This window comes from Macrotis lagotis, chromosome 1, assembly GCF_037893015.1.
Source record: "Macrotis lagotis isolate mMagLag1 chromosome 1, bilby.v1.9.chrom.fasta, whole genome shotgun sequence".
NCBI classification, from domain to species: domain Eukaryota; kingdom Metazoa; phylum Chordata; class Mammalia; order Peramelemorphia; family Peramelidae; genus Macrotis; species Macrotis lagotis.
Window position 1 is genome coordinate 590,326,023 of NC_133658.1, and position 22,348 is coordinate 590,348,370.

General features: G+C 39.7%; 1 protein-coding gene, 1 long non-coding RNA gene and 3 other non-coding genes across 10 annotated transcripts in view; 3 read left to right on the plus strand and 2 right to left on the minus strand.

Annotated features, from left to right (window-relative positions):
* The window catches only part of CEP70 (centrosomal protein 70), a 37,208-nt gene extending 32,018 nt beyond the window's left edge, over positions 1 to 5,190 (minus strand). Inside the window, exons 1-2 of one of the 6 annotated variants that reach the window (XM_074214871.1) lie at positions 5,083 to 5,190; positions 2,818 to 2,904 (exon numbers count right to left, since the gene is read on the minus strand). The gene's annotated coding sequence lies outside the window, so the exon portion shown is untranslated. Of the gene's footprint in view, positions 1 to 2,817; positions 4,578 to 5,082 lie in introns of those variants that run through there. The other 5 variants (XM_074214870.1, XM_074214868.1, XM_074214872.1 and 2 more) reach the window with 5 other exon arrangements.
* A 120-nt stretch (positions 5,191 to 5,310) lies between these two features.
* On the plus strand, positions 5,311 to 9,761 carry LOC141507318 (uncharacterized). Its single transcript, XR_012474118.1, has 3 exons — positions 5,311 to 5,579; positions 7,435 to 7,594; positions 7,760 to 9,761. It is a non-coding gene; the product is annotated as an uncharacterized LOC141507318 (long non-coding RNA).
* On the plus strand, positions 5,796 to 5,958 carry LOC141510580 (U1 spliceosomal RNA). The gene has a single exon (XR_012475039.1). It is a non-coding gene; the product is annotated as a U1 spliceosomal RNA (small nuclear RNA).
* On the minus strand, positions 7,952 to 8,115 carry LOC141510449 (U1 spliceosomal RNA). Its single transcript, XR_012474937.1, has one exon. It is a non-coding gene; the product is annotated as a U1 spliceosomal RNA (small nuclear RNA).
* Positions 9,762 to 12,859: 3,098 nt separating the features above from the next.
* Positions 12,860 to 13,050, plus strand: LOC141510653 (U2 spliceosomal RNA). The gene has a single exon (XR_012475084.1). It is a non-coding gene; the product is annotated as a U2 spliceosomal RNA (small nuclear RNA).
* The last annotated feature ends 9,298 nt before the right edge of the window (positions 13,051 to 22,348 follow it).

Sequence of the window (22,348 nt, forward strand, 5' to 3'; positions counted from 1 at the left end):
ATAAGAAAGAAAAAGAAGGAAAGGGGAAAGAGTTAGTAGTTATAACTGTGAATGTGAATGGAATGAGCTCATCCATAAAGTAGAAGCAGACAGCAGATTGTATCAGAAACTAGAATCAAAAAGTATAGTGTTTATAAGAAATACTAGAAACAGAAGGACTGGGGCAGAATCTAATTTTCTTCAGCTTAACTTTTAAGAGGGAAAGCAATTATGATCTCAGACAAAAAGCAAAAATAGACCTAATTAAAGGGATAATCAAAGAAACCATACACAATGAAGTAGTATCAAAAAATTTTATAAGTTTTTCTAATTAAGTCCTCATTTCTCAAATATACTGAGAGTATATATGAGTCAAATTTATAAAAGTAAGAGTCATTTCCCAATTGATAAATGGTCAAAGGAGAGAAACAGGCAATTTTCAGAAGAAGAAATCAAAATGATCTATAGTTATATGAAAAAATGCTCTAAATTAAAATTGATTAGTAAAAGGCAAATTAAAACTCAGAGGGGGCAGCTAGGTGGTGCAGTCAATAGAGCACTGGCCCTAGAGTCAGGAGTACCTAAGTTCAAATCCAGCCTCAGACACTTAGCTGTGTGGCCTTGGGCAAGCCACTTAACCCCATTGCCTTGCAAAAAACCTAAAAAAAAGAAAAGAAAAGAAAAAAACAACAACTCAGAGGCATCACTTCACATCTACCACAAATGACAAATACTAGAGTAGTTGAAAGTAAGATAGGTATACTAATGAACTGTTTATTGGAACAGTGAATTAATTCAACCATTCTGGAGAATAACTTTGACCCAGAAACACCATTAATAGGTCTTTATCTCAAAAGAGATCAAAAGAAAGGAAAAGGATTTATATAAGTACAAAAATATTTATAGTAGCTCTTTTTGTGGTGGCAAAGAACTCGATATCAGGGGAATGTTCATCAACTGGTTGAACAAGTTGGGCATATGACCATGATGGAATACAACTGTGCGAAGAAATGCTGTGGAGATGGTTTCAAATAAACATGGCAAGACCTATATGAACTGATGCAAAATGAAGTGGGAATAACTAGAGAATCACTGTGCACAGTAAAAGCTATGTTGTGATGATGATCAACTGTGATCTACTCTGAGCAACACAAAGATCCAAGATTCTAAGGGTCTCATAAAAATATGCTATCCACCTCCCAAGAGAACTCTTGAGTGAAAATTGAAAGATAAATTTCTCATTTTCTTTATTTTTGTTGCTTTTTTTTGAAAAATAGCTTGCATAGAAATATGTTTTGCCTGATCACACATGTAGAATTGATATATTGCTTTCCTTCTCAGTGGGCATTGAAGGGAATGGAAGGGAAGGAAAGACTTTGGAAGTCAAAAGTTTCAAAAAGAAAAAGAATATTACAAAAATATATTTTTTAAAAAACAAATTTTAAAGTTGGAAAAGGGGGAAAAGAAAGAAATATTCTCCCATTCCCTTGGGTTTCTTCTTTCCAACCCCACACATTGTTGCAAGTTCAATTCTCACTTCTATACTAATAATTCACAATTATCACAAAAATTTTAAAGAAAAATATATTAGAGTGTTAACTCATTCTGTATTAGGGGATTTAACTCCATTAACTGATTAGACATGACTGATAAGTAAATTCCTTCACCAGATCAATTTACATATGAGGAAATTGAAGCTAACAATTAAGTGACTTACCCAGGGTCACATAGTTAATTATCTGAGATCAGCTATAAATTCAGGTCTTCCTGACTCAAAGCCCAGCACTCCATTCTCTGAGCCACCTAGCTTCCCTAGTATTGAATACAGAGCAATAAATTGGAACTGAACTGTGTAATGATCAAAATTGGCCCTAGAGAAGAAATGACAAAATGCACTTCCCTCCCTTCACTGCAGAGCTGAAGAATTATGGGCATGGAATGCTGCATAACTTTTCAGTTGTAGAAGAAGCTGATTGGTTTTACTGAACTATTTTTTCCCCTTTTTTTCCTTTTAAATCTTTGTTATAAAGGAATCTTGCTGAGTTGGGGCATAGAGAAGTATTTGTAAGTGAATACAATATAAAAACAAAAGATATCAATTTTTTAAGTCCAATTACCTAATATTCAAACTTATTTACAGTTTTAGAAATATATTCTAATTCAAATATTCAAATCAACTAACTTTGATTGTTTCCTCTATATAGCTCATCTCTCTAAACAATTTATAAATTTCATCTTCTGTTTTTTGTTTATTTTTTTCCCACAGAGTGAAGACAAAGTAGGGACTTAAAAAATGTCTTTTGAATGAATGAATGAATGAATGAATGGAGGAGATCCATTTTTTAAGTCATCCAATTATAAAGAAATGGAAAAGTAAAGGGAAAAATCCAGATTACAGAAATGCCAAATCTCAAAACACACAAAAAATTTCATATTTAGCTTTAATGTCACAATTTTTTTGTGACATATACTAGGGTTATTTAATGTTGTCATTCACAATTACAAATTTTCATTATCAATTACAAAAGGGCACAGTGGATAAATGGCAGAATTGTCTTGCTTATTCTCTCCACAAGTCCCTTTTCATGATTTAGCCCCGTCAGTGATTCACAATGATATAGGTACTTTTAATACTTCTCTCAAATAATTGTTGTGAAAATCAAAGGAGAAATTTGCAAAATTTTTAAATTCTAAACTGCTAAAATAATGTAAATTGCTTATTCTGACCTAAATAATAAGAAAACTTATTAATGCTAAAACAGTCTATGACTTTAATTATTGGTCTTCAAAAATTACCACCACAAAGAATCAGTCATCTATACATCAGGCTATCCATACCTCAATCTTGGCAGATACTTCTTGCAACTTCTACTTGGTGGTTAAAAATTGCTGTTTAATGAACAACTTTCCAAAAAGACCTGGATCCTGAAAGGAAAAAGACAAACTATAAATATTTTAAATTTTATTTCCCTTATCATCTTAGAATGCTCTTATGATATTCTTGGGATTAAGAGAAACCATGTGCTTATACTCTTGCCAATAAACTGAACCTGATATAATAATTACTAGCACGCTACCACTCCCTACCATATGGCTTTTTGGTCATTTTCTCCCATCTTTTCTTCCCTTTGACTTGTTTTTCTCTGGCAAACTTTGCCTTTTACAAGTGGGAGCTGAATCTGTTTGTCCATTCTGTTCTAACAGAAAAATGTACTCATATACAATGTTAAGAAATGGAATACACTTTCCTACCAGAAAAATCATCACAAATTACAGAGCAGAATCACCTTTAACTGGCTGCCAAATATACAAAGTCATGTTTCCCCTTCTCAGCTTCTTTCCATAATCATTAACGACTATCAAACTGTATATCAAGCTCTTTTTAGGAATCCATTTATATTTTGAGCTACAATCAAATTTACACATAGCAGAATTTCACCATTAAATTTTCTCATTTCCTTAAACTCATTTAGACTTCTCCATGGCTGGAATGCTCTCACCTGCACCTCATGGAACTTCCTTCAGAGCTCAGTTCAAGCATCACCTATTTTTAAAAGGTCTTTCCTTTTTTCTCCTAGTTATTAGTGTTCCCCCAAATCAATATGTACTTACTGCAATATATCCTATGTATCCTGTATTTACTTACGTGAATGCATCACTTTTGTCAAGTGTAAGGTCCCTGGTGGCAGAGATTTTCTCATTTTATTGTTTCTATACTCAGTAGATAGTACAGTAGTAGTACACTGGAAACACAATAAATTCTTGCTGTTCACAAGTTCTTTTCCATGATTTAGCCCTGTCATTGATTCACAATGATATCATATGTACTTTTAATACTTCTCTCAAATAACTGTTGTGAAAATCAAATGAGGTGAAATTTGTAAAAGTTTTTTTTTTAATTCTAAACTGCTAAAACAATGTAGATGGCTCATTCTGGCTTAAATCTGTGTTCACCACACATTCTGGACATGTGAGAAATAACCAGGTTTTCACCCGGCTTTAAATTTTCAAAAAATAACAGATAGCATGATGAGATTTGGACCAAATTTCACAATTTGGACTGATTTGTAAAAAAAGCAGATTAAAAATTAGACAATGTCATAACAAAAAATGATCAGTTAAAGTCATATTCTGAGGCTTGCCTCAATCTTGATGGGCTCTCAAAGTCTGCTTTGTACATTCAAGACCCTCTACTATTTTGGCCCCAACCCTCCCATGCTACTTCCCTTCCAACAGATACCCCAGGTGCTCATTTTGCCTTTTCCCCAATGCTTGGCTAATGCCTGGACTGAACAGTCCTTCCCTGCCCAGATCGTAGCTGTCACTTGCTTCAGCATTGGGCTCAGATTCTGCTTCTCTGCAGAAAGCCCTCCCTCGCTCTCTGTTCCCACAGCAAACCTGACAAAAGTACCTTCCCCGTCCCCGTCTGCCCTTTCTCCCCGTCCTTCACGCTGCAGTAAGCTTAAAAACTGTCCCAGATGTCCCTGCATCCCCGACACCTAAGAAGCCTCGCGGCCAGTTTGACTTCTTTGGGCAGCTGCGGGCGATCTGGAAATTCCTTTCCTCCTCTGCGTCTGACTTTTGTTTTCTTTGGGGGCGGGAGGAGGGCGGGGGGGGGGACCGCAGGCGTCGGCTCAACTACAAGGTCAAGCAGCCGAGTCTTCCCTGGAGAGGGGGTGCGCTCCGCGGAGATGGCGCGGCCCGGAGCCGGGGGCGCCCCCGCCCGCACCGGCTCACCTACAGAGCCTCCCATTTATTTACTTATATTTATTTATTTTAGTTTGGGTTTTTTTTTTTTTTTTTTTGCAAAGCAATGGGGTTCAGTGGCTTGCCCGAGGCCACACAGCTAGGTCATTATTAAGTGTCTGAGGCCGCATTTGAACTCGGGTCCTCCTGACTCCAGGGCCGGGGCTCAATCCATCGCGCCACCAAGAGACCCTGTAAGGCAAGAAGGGAGCTACGGCGTTTTTGTTGGCAAAACGCGCGTCGGAGCCCCGGCGGGGATTGAGGACCGGCTCTCAAGGCCTTCCCCTTGCAAGGGGCGGAAAAGCAGCCGCCGGGCGCGCCGGGGCTGCAGGGGGCTCCGCTCCTTCCCTTTCCTACCTGGCCGGGAGCGGCGCGGGCGGCCTCCCGCTCTCCGGTCCCCGGCTTCCCACAGACCCGCCTCTTACCCTTCACGAACAAGCGCCCGGGCTCGCGGCACCGCCCGCCGGCCGCCGGCTCCAACTGCAGACGCGGCGGCACGCGGCGGCCCGGGCGCAGGCAGCGCAGCGAGGCGCGGCCAATCGACTCCGAGCGCCTGGATGGGCTCATCGACGCGTTCTGCCGCGATCTCTCTAGTCCGGACAAGCCTTGGCCGCCGGGAGGCAGCGCAGAGCCGAGCCCGCTGTGTCTGCGCCCCTCAGGGACTCCTCCCGCCTCTCTTTACACCCCCCGCCTCCCGTGGGACCTGGCCCTCCGGGACCTCCTGGGCTTGGGGTCCTCAGCCTTCATCCAGGCTTTCCCTCCTCTTGTTTGCGCCCCGGGGCAGGGATTCCGAACCTCGCTTTCCTCCCGCGTGAAGGGGCACGGGTTGAAGTGGGCAGCTGCCAGCCCTCCTGGTAGGAGACGCGGGAGGCGCATTTCTCTTTCCTGCTTGGCACACGCATTAAGCCAGAGACGACGAGAGAGAGAGAGAGAGAGAGAGGTTGGGATGTGGAAGTTCAGCATGAACTGTCCTTTATGTAAAGTGTGTGTGTGTGTGTGTGTGTGTGTGTGTGTGTGTGTGTGTGTGTGTGTGTGTGGCGAGCGAGTGGGCATCCCTGGCAATTTGTAAGATACTTACCTGGTGGGGGCCATTCCATGATCACGAAGGTGGTTTCCCCAGGGCGAGGCCTATCCATTGCACTCCGGATGGGCTGACCCCTGCCGTTTTCCCAAATGCGGGAAACTCGACAGCATAATTTGTGGTAGTGGAGACTGCATTCACGCTCTTGCCTCGTTTTGCAGTCTTCAAAATGTAGACAGTGAGACCCTTCTGGTGCCTGTTATGGGTGTCAGCCATGTGGCTCGCTGTATTGAATAATAGTCTTGGCTATTTAATTACTTGCAAAGTCACTTAACCCTGATTTTCTCACATCCATTACCAGGTCTGGCCCCTGGACCCAATGTCTCTGGAGGAGAAAGTGAGGCAGTTGACTTTATAGTACCCCCTCAACTCAAATACAATTTTTGTGCTTGTTCTGGTATCATCACGATATTCTTAGATAAGGCAGGACAAGCATCAGTCATCATCTGGTACTTTCCAAGATTGGTATTTTTAGCTATGTCCCAAGGATCCAGTGTGGGGCTGTACTGAAGTATTCAGTTTTCACTTTCCTAAATTCTGGGACTGGTAATACGTACCTACTGTTGCTTCTGGCAGGTGCACTGGCATCCTGCTTGACGGCCTCCAACAAAGTTTTTCCCCTTTGATACTTAAACCCCAGATATGCCTCACCTCTGCAATTTCCCCAAATATGGAGAAAATTTCCATATCAATCCAGTATTCAATATTCTTGGGTTTCCCTCATCACATTCAGATCGACCTTGGTGGTCAGCTGTGCAGCAGTACTATTATCAGTCCCTGCTGTGGCAACTGCCTGCTGAGGTAGGGAAATTCAGGAGAATTTACTCTGTTGGTTTTGCAATTTATCTCCTGGTTCTACCTAGAAAACCTCCTTGTTTAGGCAACTTTGTATTTGACCTCTGTAGCAATAACTTCATCTCTGGACCATCTAACTGTGCAGCACCTCCATCTTCAGCATCTATTCCATTTAAATTCTCCCACCCACTCATTTTAAAAAACCTTCCGGACTTTCTGGTTTTATCTTTGGTTTGGTGAACTTGCTGACTCCTAAGTTAACAGGTCTTGAGGAAGATGAAAATTGTCTAGTTAAATTCTCCTCTTCTATAAAGGGAGACTTCTCCCTGATGTTGGCACTGGCTAGTTCTTTTCTTTTCTTTGTTTTTATTTATTTATTTTTTTTTTGGCTAGTTATTTTCAATGGCGTAGTCTAGAGAAACAGCAAAGCAACAGTGTACTGAAACAATGAAAGCCAGGACAGTGTCAAATAGGCCCAGGCTTGTATTGTAAGAGGCACTTTCACCTGACTTGGTGATTTCTAACTAGAAGACTAAAGGAAAGTGCAAACAAACAACTCTCCTGTTCTTCCTCACACAACAATTTTCAACCAGGAGTCATGAATCCGGTGGACTGCAAAATAGGGCTTTTATATTGATACTCTTCTATCTTCACCTCTCTTTGCCTTCCCTTAATGAGTGAATGAACACATCTTTTTATTGCAGTAAATTATTGGTGATAGGCACCGTCAACAGCATACCTGTGAACTAGTTTGGATTCATTGAGGAAATTTGCTGTTGAAATAAGATTGAAATGAGATATTTGTCTAATGCAATTGAATGTCTCCACTTTAGGGGAAATTGCCGAGGTCAGCACTCAGAAGGTGCAAATTGCTAGACCCCCCAAAGAGAAAGCCTAGTGTGATCAAGGCAAATCTGCCCTGCTCCAGTACCTCAGAAGCAACATTTGGGACAAATATCCATCCATGGAGAGCATTCTCTCATCGAGCAGAAGGTGAGTTTTCGGCAGAGTACTGGATGACAGACACATCATGCGTATCTTTTATGAACCCCTCTTTACCTTTAGACAGAAAAAAAAGCTGAAGCAACAATATTGCCCATCAGTAGTAACTGTGGCACAATTTAATCCAAGTTAGCCTTCATGGTATTGCTTTTACAGGTGTAGCCCTTCAGGAATCAGAAGAACGACCGAAGAAAGTAGAGCACCCCCTCCATAAAATCAACAAGTAAAATGCCAAGTGGACGAGACTTAACATGCGAATAACCAGACCTAGAGCTCAGCAACTGAATCGAACTGGAGAAGTAGCTAACGGCTGCAAGGCATAGGACTATTTTTTGAAAGACTCAAGATCAGGGGAGAGCGCGAACGCAGTCCCCCACTACCACAAATTATGCAGTCGAGTTTCCCGCATTTGGGGAAATCGCAGGGGTCAGCCCATCCGGAGTGCAATGGATAAGCCTCGCCCTGGGGAAACCACCTTCGTGATCATGGAATCACCCCTGCCAGGTAAGTATGCTACGGATTGCCACACGCGCCCACTCCCTCACCAAGCACACACTCTAAACACACGATCACTCAGGCTTCGCTTCCGCAGCCCAACAACACACTCCCGCCTTCCTCCCCCCCACACCCCAAGCACACGCGAAGGCGCTTTAACCCTCACCCTCAAAATCCGCCTTTTTCCAGACACACTATCTCCTTACACAAAATTGCAGACACCATTCTACTCATCTGCATAACTCGGGTCTGTCCCTTACCGACGTCACTCACCAAATCTACCCCACAGGAGACCGCCTTCTACTGGCTGATTAGTAGAAGGTACACAAGAAAATGACTGGGACCCCAGGGGACTTGCTTTGGCTCTCCTTTGTTCTGGGTCAGTCTTGGAACTGAGTCTACAAAACTCCCACCTACAAAAGTTTAAGCCTTAGGGGGATTCAACTAGCCGCCCCCCCCCCCCAATCCATTCCAGGCCTTTTTCCAGTCTACCTAACTCCATTGTCTTTTCTAATGCTCAGGGCTCTGATAAGGCAATGTGTCATTGTGAAGTCCTGGTTCCCCATCCAGGCAGTTAGGGTACCCCGATTTCTCTTCCTTACTGGGTAATGTCTTCAAAGTTTTTGGAAGCCTTTGAAAAAGAAACAGAAGGGGCAGCTAGGTGGAGCAGTGGATAGAGCACCGGCCCTGCAGTAAAGAAGACCTCAAATCCAGTTGGGCCTCAGACACTTCCCAATTAGCTAGCTGGGTGACCTCGGGTGAGTTGCTTAACCCCATTGCCTTGCCAAAAAAGCCGAAAAGAAACAGAAACATGGATGGCACAAGAACAAAGTTCAAGCTTTTGGCAGTGGGCAGGCTCATGGGAGATGAATTCCAGAGGACTTGGATACCCCCCTAAAGGGACAGTATTGCGGTTTCCAATCTTTCAGTTAATAATCCTTTTGGAAACCATGATATTCTTCAGAGAGGGTTTTCTTTTGTCAGAAATGAACTTTTGCCTAGTTATCCTCTTGAATTATCACACAAAAATTTCCAGCTCAATCAAGATAAAATGAATTTTTCCACACTCAGAAATATTTAAGGCCTATCCATTCCCCTGAAGTAATGGAATTCCAGGCAGAGAAATAGGTCCAATCTCTTCTATTCCTTCAGAGCTCTGATGCCTCTCCCTGGACATTTTAAGGTATGATGATGAAAATATTGAATTTGACTTTTAAAAGATATTTTTATTTGTTTGTCCAAGAACACCCAACAAAATTTTTCTTTTCTTTTTTTTGCAAGGCAGTGGGGTTAAGTGACTTGCCCAAGGTCACACAACTACGTGATTATTAAGTGTCTGAGGCCAGATTTGAATTCAGGTCCTCCTGACTCCAGGGCAGGTGCTCTACCCCCTACACTACCTAGCTGCCCCCCCAAAATTTTCACTTTTGGGGGCTAAAGGTTTTTTGGTAGGTTTTTGCAAGGCAAATGAGGTTAAGTGGCTTGCCCAAGGCCACACAGCTAGGTAATTATTAAGTGCCTGAGACCGGATTTGAACCCAGGTACTCCTGACTCCAGGGCTGGTGCTTTATCCACTGCTACACCTAGCCACCCCTGGGGGGTAAAGTTTTGAGGTTTACATTTTCTCTCTCCCTCCCACTCTCCCACTCACAAAGCAATCCAATATGGGTTCTACATATATATATATATATATATATGTATATATGTATATATGAATGTATATCAAGGCTACACATGGATCCAAATTAATTATATTGTGAAAGGAGAATCAATTCCAAACAGGAGGGGAAAAAACATTAGAGAGAAAAAGATGACATAAGACAACTTGCAAATATTGAAGATAATAAGCTTTAGTCTGCATTGAACTTCACAGTTCCCTCTCTGCATATGGACGATATTTTCCATCACAGTCTTTTAGAATTGTCTGTACTGCTGAAACGAATAAGTCCTTCATGGTTGATCATCATCCAGTGTTGTTACCATTGTGTATAACGTTCTTCTGGTTCTGCTTGTTTCACTCAGCATCAGTTCATGGAAATCTTTCCAGGCTTTTCTGAAGTCCCATCCCTAATGATTTCATATAGAACAATGGTGTTCCATCACATTCATATGCCACGATTTTGTTCAGCCGTTCCCCAATTAATGAGCCTTTCTTCGATTTTCCAATTCTTTACCACTACTGAACGAGCTACTACAAATACTTTTGTACACCTGGGTTTTTTTTTTTAACCCTTTTTCATTGACTCTTTGGGATTCAGAACCAGTAGGGGTTTTGCCGGATCAAAGGGTACAAACAATTTTACTACCCTATGGGCATATTTGTAAATTGCCCTCCAGAAAGGTTGGATCAGGTCACAACTCTGCCATTTTTTCCATATCCCCTCCAACACTGATTATATTCCTTTTCAGTCACATCAGTCAATCTGACAGGTGTGAGGTGAAACCTCAGAGTTTTTTTTGATTTGCATTTCCTTTATCAATAATGATTTAGAACAATTTTTTCATTTGGATTTGAAGATATTCTTAATGATCCATTGCAAAGCGAAATAATGGGAGTACCACATATGATGGTAGAATACGGATTGTAAGAGAAATAATGTTGCCAATGAAAAGAGAGTAACAGCATCCTGTTTTATAGATTGCCATTTTATGATGCTTCGATATACATCTAACATTCAATGTAATGATATGTCCACAATTGCTCTTATCGTTAACATGTATTATCAGTCATTTGAAGTTGTTTGGGTCCATACCGAGTTCTTAAATTTTTTTTTTTATCAATTTAAGACAATGGAGTTAATTAAGTGACTTTCCCAAGGTCACACAGCTAGGCAATTATTAAGTGTCTGAGGCCAGATTTGAACTCAGGTACTCGTGACTCCAGGGCCAGTGCTCTATCCCATATTGTACTCTTATTTCAACGTGTTATTTGGAGGAACTGAACGTTACAGAGTGAAGCAATAAGAAAAACTGAACCTCGGTTCGTAAACATGAAGAAGTTTTTGTGGTAGGTTTAGAGAGGCATCACAAAGCTCTTGCTGGCATTAAGCGATGTGTTCCAATTAACCTGATTCTGCTACTGCCTCTTTTTAGCATTGACACCCACACTGGTTTGAACAGTCTAAGCCCCTGCAATAAAATCTCTTAGAAAGAGATAAAAGGCCCTTTTTGGGGAGACAAAGAGCCTTTCGGTTCCATAACTTTAACAGTCTTTGCTTAGCACCACTCTCCTCTCATGCTCCATGGGGCAAGGGTATTATAACATAATTGCCCAGTCCAAAACTGACTAGAGCAGAATTGCTCTTCCTATTTGAATTAGTACTTCATATGAACACTCATAACCTAAAACATTTTCACTAGCTTTTAGCATATGAACACAGTATAATGAAAGCAGGCAGGGCTCTTTGGTTGCAAAGTCATTCAAAATTCCAACCTTTGATAGAAGAGAATTAGCTGCAATAAGGTTTTCTTTCAAGTATTTTGCTCTAGGGATGGCAGTTACCCCCTCCTGACCAGTAGAGGGTAGTAACCAGTGAGCTTCCTGAGAAAAGACAATGAAACGAATGGATTTTATTGTCTCTGTAGCATGCCAGTTGTGTAACTTATTTATAAAGGCTAGGCCTCCTCATTTGGGCACTGGATCCTGAATAAGGGGGAAACAGGTTTTGATGCATTTAAAGAAAACAATTTACAGTATACAAACCCAACATTGAGTCATTTTTAATTGAAGGACAGTTTAGGGACTTTCCCAATTGGGAAGGGGACAGCAAATTAATAGGTCTAATTTTTTAAAAATCAGAAAAAGAGGTGTTTCCATTGTTCCCAAGTGTCTGTTCGATCAAAGAAACATGGAAACACTAAATGACTAGAATAGGGCCAGTTTTCAGATAAAACATGGATTACTTGAGATGTTATCGTGAACACAGCCTTGCACCAGTCTTTGGATTTCTGCTAAGCTAGATCCTTAATTAAGCCTTTCTAAGCAACAGGTAGAAGTGGTTCAGCTTCTCAGTTACTTAGGGCTAGGGTCAACCAATGCTATCAAGTTTTCTCACAGTACCCATCATGGAACAATGATTTCTCACAGGACAGAAATTGAATTAGACCCATAATCGAATGGGGAAAGGAACTGACCGTCTTAGATCCAGAATCGAGTCACAAGGTAGAGTCAGTTCCCACATAATTTCATCAATTCCCAAATAATTAGACTGGTTCCTGAGTTGCTATAGTTCATCTTATTGATTGGTTGAAACCAATACTTCCCTCCTGCCTCTCTTTTGCTCCTGTAAGTTGCATCAAGGATTCAAGTTGTTTCATAAAAGAAAAATTGTTCTGTATGATCAAAATTTGGGAAAACTGGAAAGTTCACAATTTAAAAAAATCCAAATTAAAAAAGGGGGGGAGGGGGGAACGGAAAAAAGAAAGGGAAGGAAAAAACGAAAGGGCAGGGAAGGGGAAATGAAAGGGAAATTGCAGAAGGGAGGAGACCTATGCAAATATCGACCGAGGCATAGGCAAGGGTTTGTGGGTGAGAGGAAGGTCTCCTTGGTGGAGGAAAAGTGCTAAAAGCTGGTAAAGGTCTGTTTTCAGGCGTGTTTTAGGCGATTTTGTAAAATGAGTAAAGGCGCAAGGCAGGCGATGGTTTGTTCGGGTGTAGGATGTAGCTGAGGGCGGGAAAGGCCTGATCCAATGTTTTGGCGTGGGCGCGAGTGCAAAAGGGGGCTGTGGCGAAGGGAAAGTGGAGCGGAGGGGTGGGGAGTTATCGCTTCTCGGCCTTTTGGCTAAGATCAAGTGTAGTATCTGTTCTTATCAGTTTAATATCTGATACGTCCTCTATCCGAGGACAATATATTAAATGGATTTTTGGAGCAGGGAGATGGAATAGGAGCTTGCTCCGTCCACTCCACGCATCGACCCGGTATTGCAGTGCTTCCGGGAACGGTGCACTCCCCCTCGGGGATCGTGTTTCGTAGACAAAAGCAGAACGCTCCTGGTGCCTCTCTCGGTTACCGACGTGTAGAACTTCGCGGCATTCTGCCTCTGGAGTCCCCCAAGGGTTGCAGCTTTTCCTCGAGAACGTTTCTCTCGTCCCTCGGAGGCTGCTGGTGGAAACCTTGGCCGAGACCTGAGGAAACAGCAAGACTTTCTGACGATTGCATGAGCCTGCTTGACTTCTCAAACTGAACTGGCTTTGAGCTGTTCTCGAGGTACAGTAGAGCAGTTGCTCGGGCCAAAGAAAACACAAACATCAACGTGAGCAAAGGAGCGCTTCCTAAGGGCTTCCTGCTTCCCCTCAGGGCTGTTCACAAAGTGTCACTCAACATTCAAGTGACCAAAATGCTTGCTAGGCTCACCAGAAGTCTTCTCCAGCAGGATGGATAGAGGAGGACAATTTGTTCTAATGGTCCTCCAGGCCACGGTGGGTATCATGACCGAAAATGACACTGTCTGGGTCATCACCTGTTGTTTTCCCACTGCACTTTCTTCAAAAATGAAGGACAAAGGAAATCTTGACTAGGGAAAGGATGAGGAAGTTTGGTTGGTCACCCCACCACTATCCCCCCGATTAGCATTTGGGACAAAAACCATGCTTCAGTACTGCAGGTTTCAAGTCACCACTTGTAGGGCACTCCCTCCTCTGATGCTGAATTGATCCCACCATTCTGGATAGTAATTTGGAACTGTGTCCAAAGAGCTAAATAATCGGCATACCCTTTGATCCAGGAATACTTTGACTAGGCCTTTTCCCCCACCAGATTTAAAGAAAAAAGGATAAGGACTCAGAGGTAGAGAAATATTCACAGCAGCTCTTTTCATAGTAGCGAAGAATTGGAAATTGAGGGGATTCTCATCAATTGGAGAATGGCTGAACAAGTTATAGTATATGAATGTGATGGAATTGTGCTGTAAGAAAACATGAGCAGGTAGATTTCAGAAAAGCCTTGAATGAAGGGAGCAGAACCAGAAGAACTTTGTACACGTTGTGTGGTGATCAGCTTTGATGGACTTAGCTCTCCTCAGCAGAACTATAATCAAAGCCAATTCTAAGAGAAAGTACTATGCAATTTAAATGCAGACCAAAAAATTCTATTTTCACTTCTCAAACTCTTTTTTTTGCATTTCCCCCCCCCCCCTTTCTCACGGTCTCCCTCACCTTTGGTTCTGATTCTTCTTTCACAACCTGACTAACAAGAAAACATGTTTAATGTGATTGTATATCAAATCCCTTGCTATCTTGGGGAGGAGGGAGAGAAATGTGGAACTCAATGTCTTGCAAAAAACGAACGTGGAGGGGTGGATAGGTTGGTGCAGTGGATAGAGAACTGGCCCCGGAGTCAGGAGTCCCTGAGTTCAAGTCGGACCTCAGACACTTCATAATTACCTAGCTGTGGGACCTTCTGCAAGCCACTTAACCCCATCGCCTTGCAAAAGCCTTAAAAACAAACAAAAATGAATGTGGGAACTCTTTTTACTTGTAATTGGAAAAAATAATAAAAATTGCTACCATAAGCGACCTTCTTTCTTTTTTCTTCCTTTTTTTTTAGATCTCAATCTTAACGTACTTCCCTCCCCTCCTCTTTCAAAAGGTAGTTGCTGTTTTTTTTAATACAGATATAGAAGTAGTTTGTGCATGCATATGTGTTCATATCCTTTGCCTCTTAGTATCATTAGTGTTTACTCACTAAAGCATTAGATATTTAGTTATCTGTTTGAGGGGGAGGAGGTAGGCAACTTACAGCATATGAATGTACAAGCATTTATACGGTACCTTCTTTGTGCCAAACACTTTCCCTAAGTAGTTTTTACAAATATCTAAGTATAATTATCCCCATTTAATTGTTGAGGAAATTGAAGCAAATAGAGGGTAATTGATTTGTCCACAGAGCTTATGAGTGTCACTGGCTGCATTTGGATTTCTGTGTTCCTAACTCCAGTCTTCTCTTCCCCTTTGAAATCAGCTGCCTCTATAGTTTCTCAGCCAAAATCTATCTGTTTATTTTGTTGTTTTTAATTTTTGATAAACACGTATAATTCATGCTACTACATGTAAGCTAATGATTCTATCAAAGTTAAGGAGGAGGAAATCTCATAGGGGTTTAGAGACAGAATAAGGTAAAAAAAAATAGGCTTCACATTAGGAGTAGTTCATCATTTATTTCTTGAGGGAATAGGAAGGGTTGGTGCTATGCACGTACAAAAAATATTCATAACAGCTCTGTTTGTAGTGGCAAAAGAACTGGAATTTGAGGGGATGCCCATCAGTTGGGGAACGGCTGACTACACTGTGGTTTATGTGTGTGGTGGAACACTATTTTTCTATAAGAAAAAATGAGTGACAGGATTTCAGAAAAGCCTGGAAAGAGTTGCATGAATTGATGCTGAGTGAGATGAGCAGAACCAGAAGAAAATTGTACACACTAATAACAGCATGTCATGAAGATCTACCTTGATGGACTTCTTCACCCCATCGGTGCAATTTTAGGGGATCTGTGAGTGAGAATGCCATCTGTGTCTAGAGAAAGAATTGTGGAATTTAAACAAGAACCAAGTTTATTAGGCTCAGTTTTTAAAGTTGTCTCATGTATTACGTAATTTTGCTATCTCTAATTTTTCTTTCTTCCTTTTGGTGCTGCTTCTTCTCTCACAGCACACTCAGTTTTGATCTAGGCATATCATGCATGCAAATTTAAAGACTACATCACATTGCTTTCTGTTGCAGGGAGGAGGGAGGGAAGGGAAGGAGGGAGAAAAAGAACTGTAAAACTCAAAATCTTGTCAAAAAATGTGTGGTAAAAACTACCATTGCAGGGGCAGCTAGGTAGCATTTTGGATAAAGCACGGGCCCTGGAGTAAGTAGTACTTGGGTTCAAATCCAGTCTCAGACACTTAATAATTACCTAGCTGTGTGGCCTTGGGCAAGCCACTTAACCCCATTTGCCTTGCAAAAACCTAAAAAAAAAACCAACAAAAACTACCATTATAGGTAATCAGAAAACAAATAAAATACTTACATAATGGGAAAAAAAGGAGTTGATGCAAGGAATAATGATTAGCAAAGGTATTAGGATCAGGGAAAGAGAATTGAAAAAGCTATAAAATATGTTTAGGCATATTTTTTAGTAAAATTAGATTTCATGGAAAGTAGTTCTAGTGTTTAAAAAACATTATTTAATACTTACTCCTGACTAATGGCTTTGGATGAAGATGTCAACTTAATGATGAATAGTGATAGATAACATTTATATAGTAGTTATTATACTCCAGCCACTGTACTAAGAAGTACTTTTCAATTATATTCTTTGTTGGTCTTCTCCACAACTCTGAGAGGGAAGTACAATTATTAATCCTATTTTACAGATGAGGAGACTGAGGCAAACTTCAGTTAAATGATTGGCCCAGGTCAAACAGCCAGCATATGTCAGATCTCTGGTCTTCTTTCTACAAACAAAATAGAGATGTTATCAAAATATCTGAGAAAATACAAATGGAGGATTGCCTTTGGATGTAGAGAATGTCACTTAATATTATGCACAGAGAATGCAGTAAATCTCAACCTGGGGACAATAGATTGACTTTTTTAAATTTCTGAAACATCTCTCTGAAACATCCTTTCAACCAATAGAGTAGAAACAGAATGTCAAAGTATAATTTCTTCAAAACTATATTCCTAGTCAAAAAGCTGATTTCTTAGCTATTGTGTGGAATGAAAATGTCCTTCCTTAGACTTAGAAAGCAATACTTATTCTGCCTTGCTTATACCTGAATCCAGGAAAGAATGCATCTTCCCTTAGGAAAGATAGAATTGATTGAGGATGATTCCCTTGGATAATATTTTATACAACCTAATAGAATGCCTTCCAGGCATGTTTCATGTTTTATTTATTCCTATTTGTGTCTAAATATCCTGGTTCCCCCTTCCCCCCCACCCCCTTGTTCCTGTTTAAATATCCTGATCTCCTTCTGCTCTTGGTTGTCTTCTTAGATAAGGTTAGAAGATTGTCTTCACCTATAAGTTTACATAAATCCTAAAGATTAAACTTCATGTCTAACACTTATTTTCTGTCACTTTTTTTACCCTAATATTTTAAGATTTACGAAACATTATAGTACATATATATATATGTATATATATATATATATACATACATATATACTTTGAGGCATTTGACAAGGGAACATATGAACAAGGCTTTTGAAACCTTACCTCTCCAGCAATTCAAGTTCCCAGTTGAGTCTTTCTGGGAATATTCTCCCTGTTTTATTTAAGTCTACATTTCCATTGGAAGAGTTTCTCACACCCTAAACCAATTGGTCTACCATCTCTTGGGGAGGGGGTAATCAATGTAATGAGCTCAATCCTGAGAACAAAGGAGAATTAATTCTGAAACCTGAATCCAGCTGTTTTTGGAGAGATGACTTCTCATTTTTAGCAGAAGGCAAAAGGCAAGTTCCAGACAGTATGGGTCAGGCTAGATCTAAGAAACTTTAATCCATGAATAGAAGAGCCTAGGAAAACTTCCAGGTTCATTTGTGTTGTATTCACATTTTTCTTGATATTAACTGACATTTATTTTCTTTTTCTTTTTTTTCTGACCTGGAACTTGGAACTTATTTTATTAAAGATTTTATTTGAGTTTTACAATTCCCCCCCCCCTCCCCAATCTTACACTTCTGAGTACTTCTACAAAGCAAAAAGACTATGGACCTATTCAGATTCCAAACAGCAATTCTATTTTCCAAGTACCATGAAACAGAGAAGAGTACAAATGCAATCCCCCACTACCACAAATTATACAGTTATTAATTATGCAAATCCCTCCAGGCTTCCCTGAATTCCAATCCCCCTGGTTTCTTTTTTTTCCATTCCATGTTTATTTTTTAAATTTATTTTTATTAAAGATATTATTTGAGTTTTACAATTTTCCCTCCAATCTTGCTTCCCCCCCCCACAGCAAGCACTTTGTCAGTCTTTACTTTGTTCCCATGTTGTATCTTGATCCAAATTGGATGTGATGAGAGAGAAATCATATCCTTAAAGAAGAGAAGTCTAAGAGGTAACAAGATCAGACAATAAGATATCTGTTTTTTTTCTAAATTAAAGGGAATAGTCCTTGCACTTTGTTCAAACTCCACAGCTCCTTATCTGGATACAGATGGCACTCTCCTTTTTAGACAGCCCAATATTGTTCCCCATTGTTACACTGATGGAATGAGCAAGTCCTTCAAGGTTGAACATCACTCCCATGTTGCTGTTAGGGTGTACAGTGTTTTTCTGGTTCTGCTCATCTCACTCAGCATCAGTTCATGCAAATCCCTCCAGGCTTCCCTGAAATCCCATCCCTCCTGGTTTCTAATAGAACAATTGTGTTCTATGACATACATATAACACAGTTTGCTAAGCCATTCCCCAATTGAAGGACATTTACTTGATTTCCAATTCTTTGCCACCACAAACAGGGCTGCTATGAATATTTTTGTACAAGTGATGTTTTTACCCTTTTTCATCATCTCTTCAGGGTATAGACCCAGTAGTGGTATTGCTGGGTCAAAGAGTATGCTCATTTTTGTTGCCCTTTGGGCATAGTTCCAAATTTCTCTCCAGAAAGGTTGGATGAGTTCACAGCTCCACCAACAGCACAATAGTGTCCCAGATTTTCCACAACCCTTCCAACAATGATCATTATCCTTTCTGGTCATATTGGCCAGTCTGAGAGGTGTGAGGTGGTACCTCAGAGAAGCTTTAATTTGCATTTCTCTAATAATTAATGATTTAGAGCAATTTTTCATATGGCTATGGATTGCTTTGATCCCCTCATCTGTAAATTGCCTTTTCATATCCTTTGACCATTTGTCAATTGGGGAATGGCTTTTTGTTTTAAAAATATGATAGTTCTCTCTATATTTTAGAAATGAGTCTTTTGTCAGAATCATTAGTTGTAAAGTTTGTTTCCCAATTTACTACATTTCTTTTGTTCTTGGTGACAGTGGTTTTATCTGTGCAAAAGCTTTTTAATTTAATGTAATTGAAATCATCTAGTTGGTTTTTGGTGATGTTCTCCCACTCTTCCTTAGTCATAAACTGCTCCCCTTTCCATAGATCTGACAGGTAAACTAGTCCTTGATCTTCTAATTTGCTAATAGTATTGTTTTTTATGTCTAAATTCTGTAACCATTTGGATCATATCTTGGTAAAGGGTGTTAGGTTTTGGTCTAATCTAAGTTTCTTCCATACTAACTTCCAATTTTCCCAGCAGTTTTTATCAGAGAGTTTTTTATCCCAATAGCTGGACTCTCTGGGTTTATCAAACAGCAGATTACCATAATCGTCTCCTGCTTTTGCACCTAGTCTATTCCACTGATCTACCACTCTATTTCTTAGCCAGTACCAAACATCACACTCAATATCTTCATGAAAAAAAAATTTACTGAATACTTAAAAAAAGGGGACCTAGATTAAAATGAAACAGAGAAAGTACAAAATAATGAATTAGGCATGCTCTTTAAAAAAAAAACTAGCAAAAGAAAAAAATTTTAAATCCTTCATAAAAGACTAAATTAGAAATCCTTCAACTTGAAACTGAGATTAAGAAAATTGCCAGCAAAAGAAAAACTGAATTGGGACAGCTAGGTGGCCCAGTGGATAGAGCACCGGCCCTGGACTCAGGAGTACCTGAGTTCACTGAACCCCATTGCCTTGCAAAAAAAAAAAAAAAAACCTTTAACAAATAAATGAATGAATGAATAAATAAATAAATAAATAAATAAAGTGAACACAAGCATTTATCTAAAATAACCATCAACAAGCATTATTTGTAATAGGAACAAGCTAGGAAACTTCCCAGGTAGACCAGCTATGAAAAAAGGATGTCCATTTTCATCAATAGTATTCAATATTTTATTGGAAATCCAAGGAATAGCCATTAGAAAAGAAAAATAAATTGAACGAATTAGAATGGGGAATGAAGCAATAAAATCATCTCTTTTGGGAAAATCCCACTTGCAAAATCCCCCAGATATAACAAAAAAGATGGTTGAAACAATGAATGATTTTAGGAAAGCAGCAGGATATAAAGTAAATCCACATAAATCATCAGCATTCTTTTAAATCACACACAAAAAAAGCTATACAAAAAAGAGGTAGTTTTTAAATATCCCATTTACAATAACTCTAACTGTACATACATCTCTAAAAAGACACAATGGCTTTTCACTGCTCTCCTTGAGAGTTCATGCTGAGTACTGTGAAAATCTTTTTCTGTTAGAAATCTTTGTCAGTGCTCTATCCAAGTTGGAGGGATCAGCCATAAGTTGCTGTCTCCTTTGATGCAGGTTTTGTGGCTGACGTCAGTAAAGGATAGACCCGTATGCAGATGAGGAGACTTGTATCAGCATTTTCTGTAAGTTGACATTGCTTAGAGAAAAGGCTAATTCTGAGGGTTGCAAGGCTTTGGCTTGTTTGAAGCGCTTGCACGTGTGTGTGTCTGTGTACGTGTTTCTGTGTGTATGTGAGTGTGTGTGTGTGTGTGTGTGTGTGTGTGTGTGTGTGTGTATGAGAGAGAGAGAGAGAGAGAGAGAGAGAGAGAGAGCAAATACGCTGGAGTGCTTTGCCATTTCCTTCTCCATCCGATTTTTTACGGATAAAGAATAAGGCCAATTAGAACGAAATAATAATAATAATAACAACAACAATAATAACAATAATAACAACTGATTTTTATAGCACTTTACCATTTACAAACTTCTTTCCGTTCAACACTCCTCAGATTAAAAGCTCAATTGTTTCTATTTTACAGCTGGGGAAACAAATACAGAGAATTTAAGTAATTTTTTCACTGTCAGAGAATGCTGTGACTGCAAACTCAGATATTTTTATACCAAATTTTTTTTTATAAAAGAACAAAAAATAAGAGTGTTTATGGTATGGTTTACTAGGAATAACAACAAAGGATTGGGTATTGTGATCCCTCTCTTCTCCCTCACCTCCCAATTTGTGACACATTCTTGAACACTATCAAACATTCATGGGAAACTATTGTTCTATTAGAAACCAGGAAGGATGGGAATTCAGGGAAGCCTGGAAATATTTACATGAACTGATGCTGAGTGAGATGAGTAGAACCAGAACACTGTACACCCTAACAGCAACATGGGGGTGATCAACCTTGATGGACTTACTCATTCCATCAGTGCAACAATCAGGGACAATCTTGGGCTGTCTGTGATGGATGATGATCTGTATCCAGGGAAAGAACTGTGGAGTTTGAACAAAGCCCAAAGACTATTAACTTTAATGTAGAAAAAAATTGATATCTTACTGATTGATATCTTACTTAATTGATATTTTACTATTTCTTATACTTTGTTTTTTTCTTAAGGATATGATTTTCCTATTATCACATTCAATTTGGATCTATACCTTGGAAACAATATAAAAATTGGCAAATTGCCTTCTGCAGGGGTGGGGAGAGGGAAGTAAGATGGGGAAAATTATAAAACTCAAAATAAATAAAATCTTTAAGAGAAAAAATAAAATATATTTTTTTAAAAATTCAAGATTAAAAAAGATTCGAGAATATTTTCAAGGTCCCTACAATGAAAGGATCATCAGAAAAAGGTATTTATATTTCTCTAAGAAAACTGCAGTGTGAGGTGTGGAAAACATAAGGAGGAACCCTTCAAGTCCCCTGAATTTTTTTTTAATTTTTAAAGATTGTATTTGAGTTTTGAGTTTTACAATTTTTCTCCCAATCTTATTTCCCTCCCCCCCCACTCCCCCCAAGAAAGCAATCTGTCAGTCTTTATTTTGTTTCCATGTTGTACATTGATCCAAATTGAGTGTGATGAGAGAGAAATCACATCCTTAAGGAAGAAACAAAAAGTCTAAGAGATAACAAGATCAGACCATAAGATATCTGGTTTTTTTTTCCTAAATTAAAGGGAATCAGGGCAGCTAGGTGGTGCAGTGGATAAAGCACCGGCCCTGGAGTCAGGAGTACCTGGGTTCAAATCCAGTCTCAGACACTTTATAATTACCTAGCTGTGTGGCCTTGGGCAAGCCACTTAACTCCATTTGCCTTGCAAAAGCCTAAAAAAATAAAAAAAAAATAAAAAAGAGAAAGGTAGGTAATATAAAAACAAAATAAATCAAAAAAGTTATTTCTAAACTAAACAAAAATTGCTTTAAACAGCTCCTTTGAACTCTAGATCTAAGACTTAGCAGAAGGAACAAAAATAGTATTTTCTGACAAG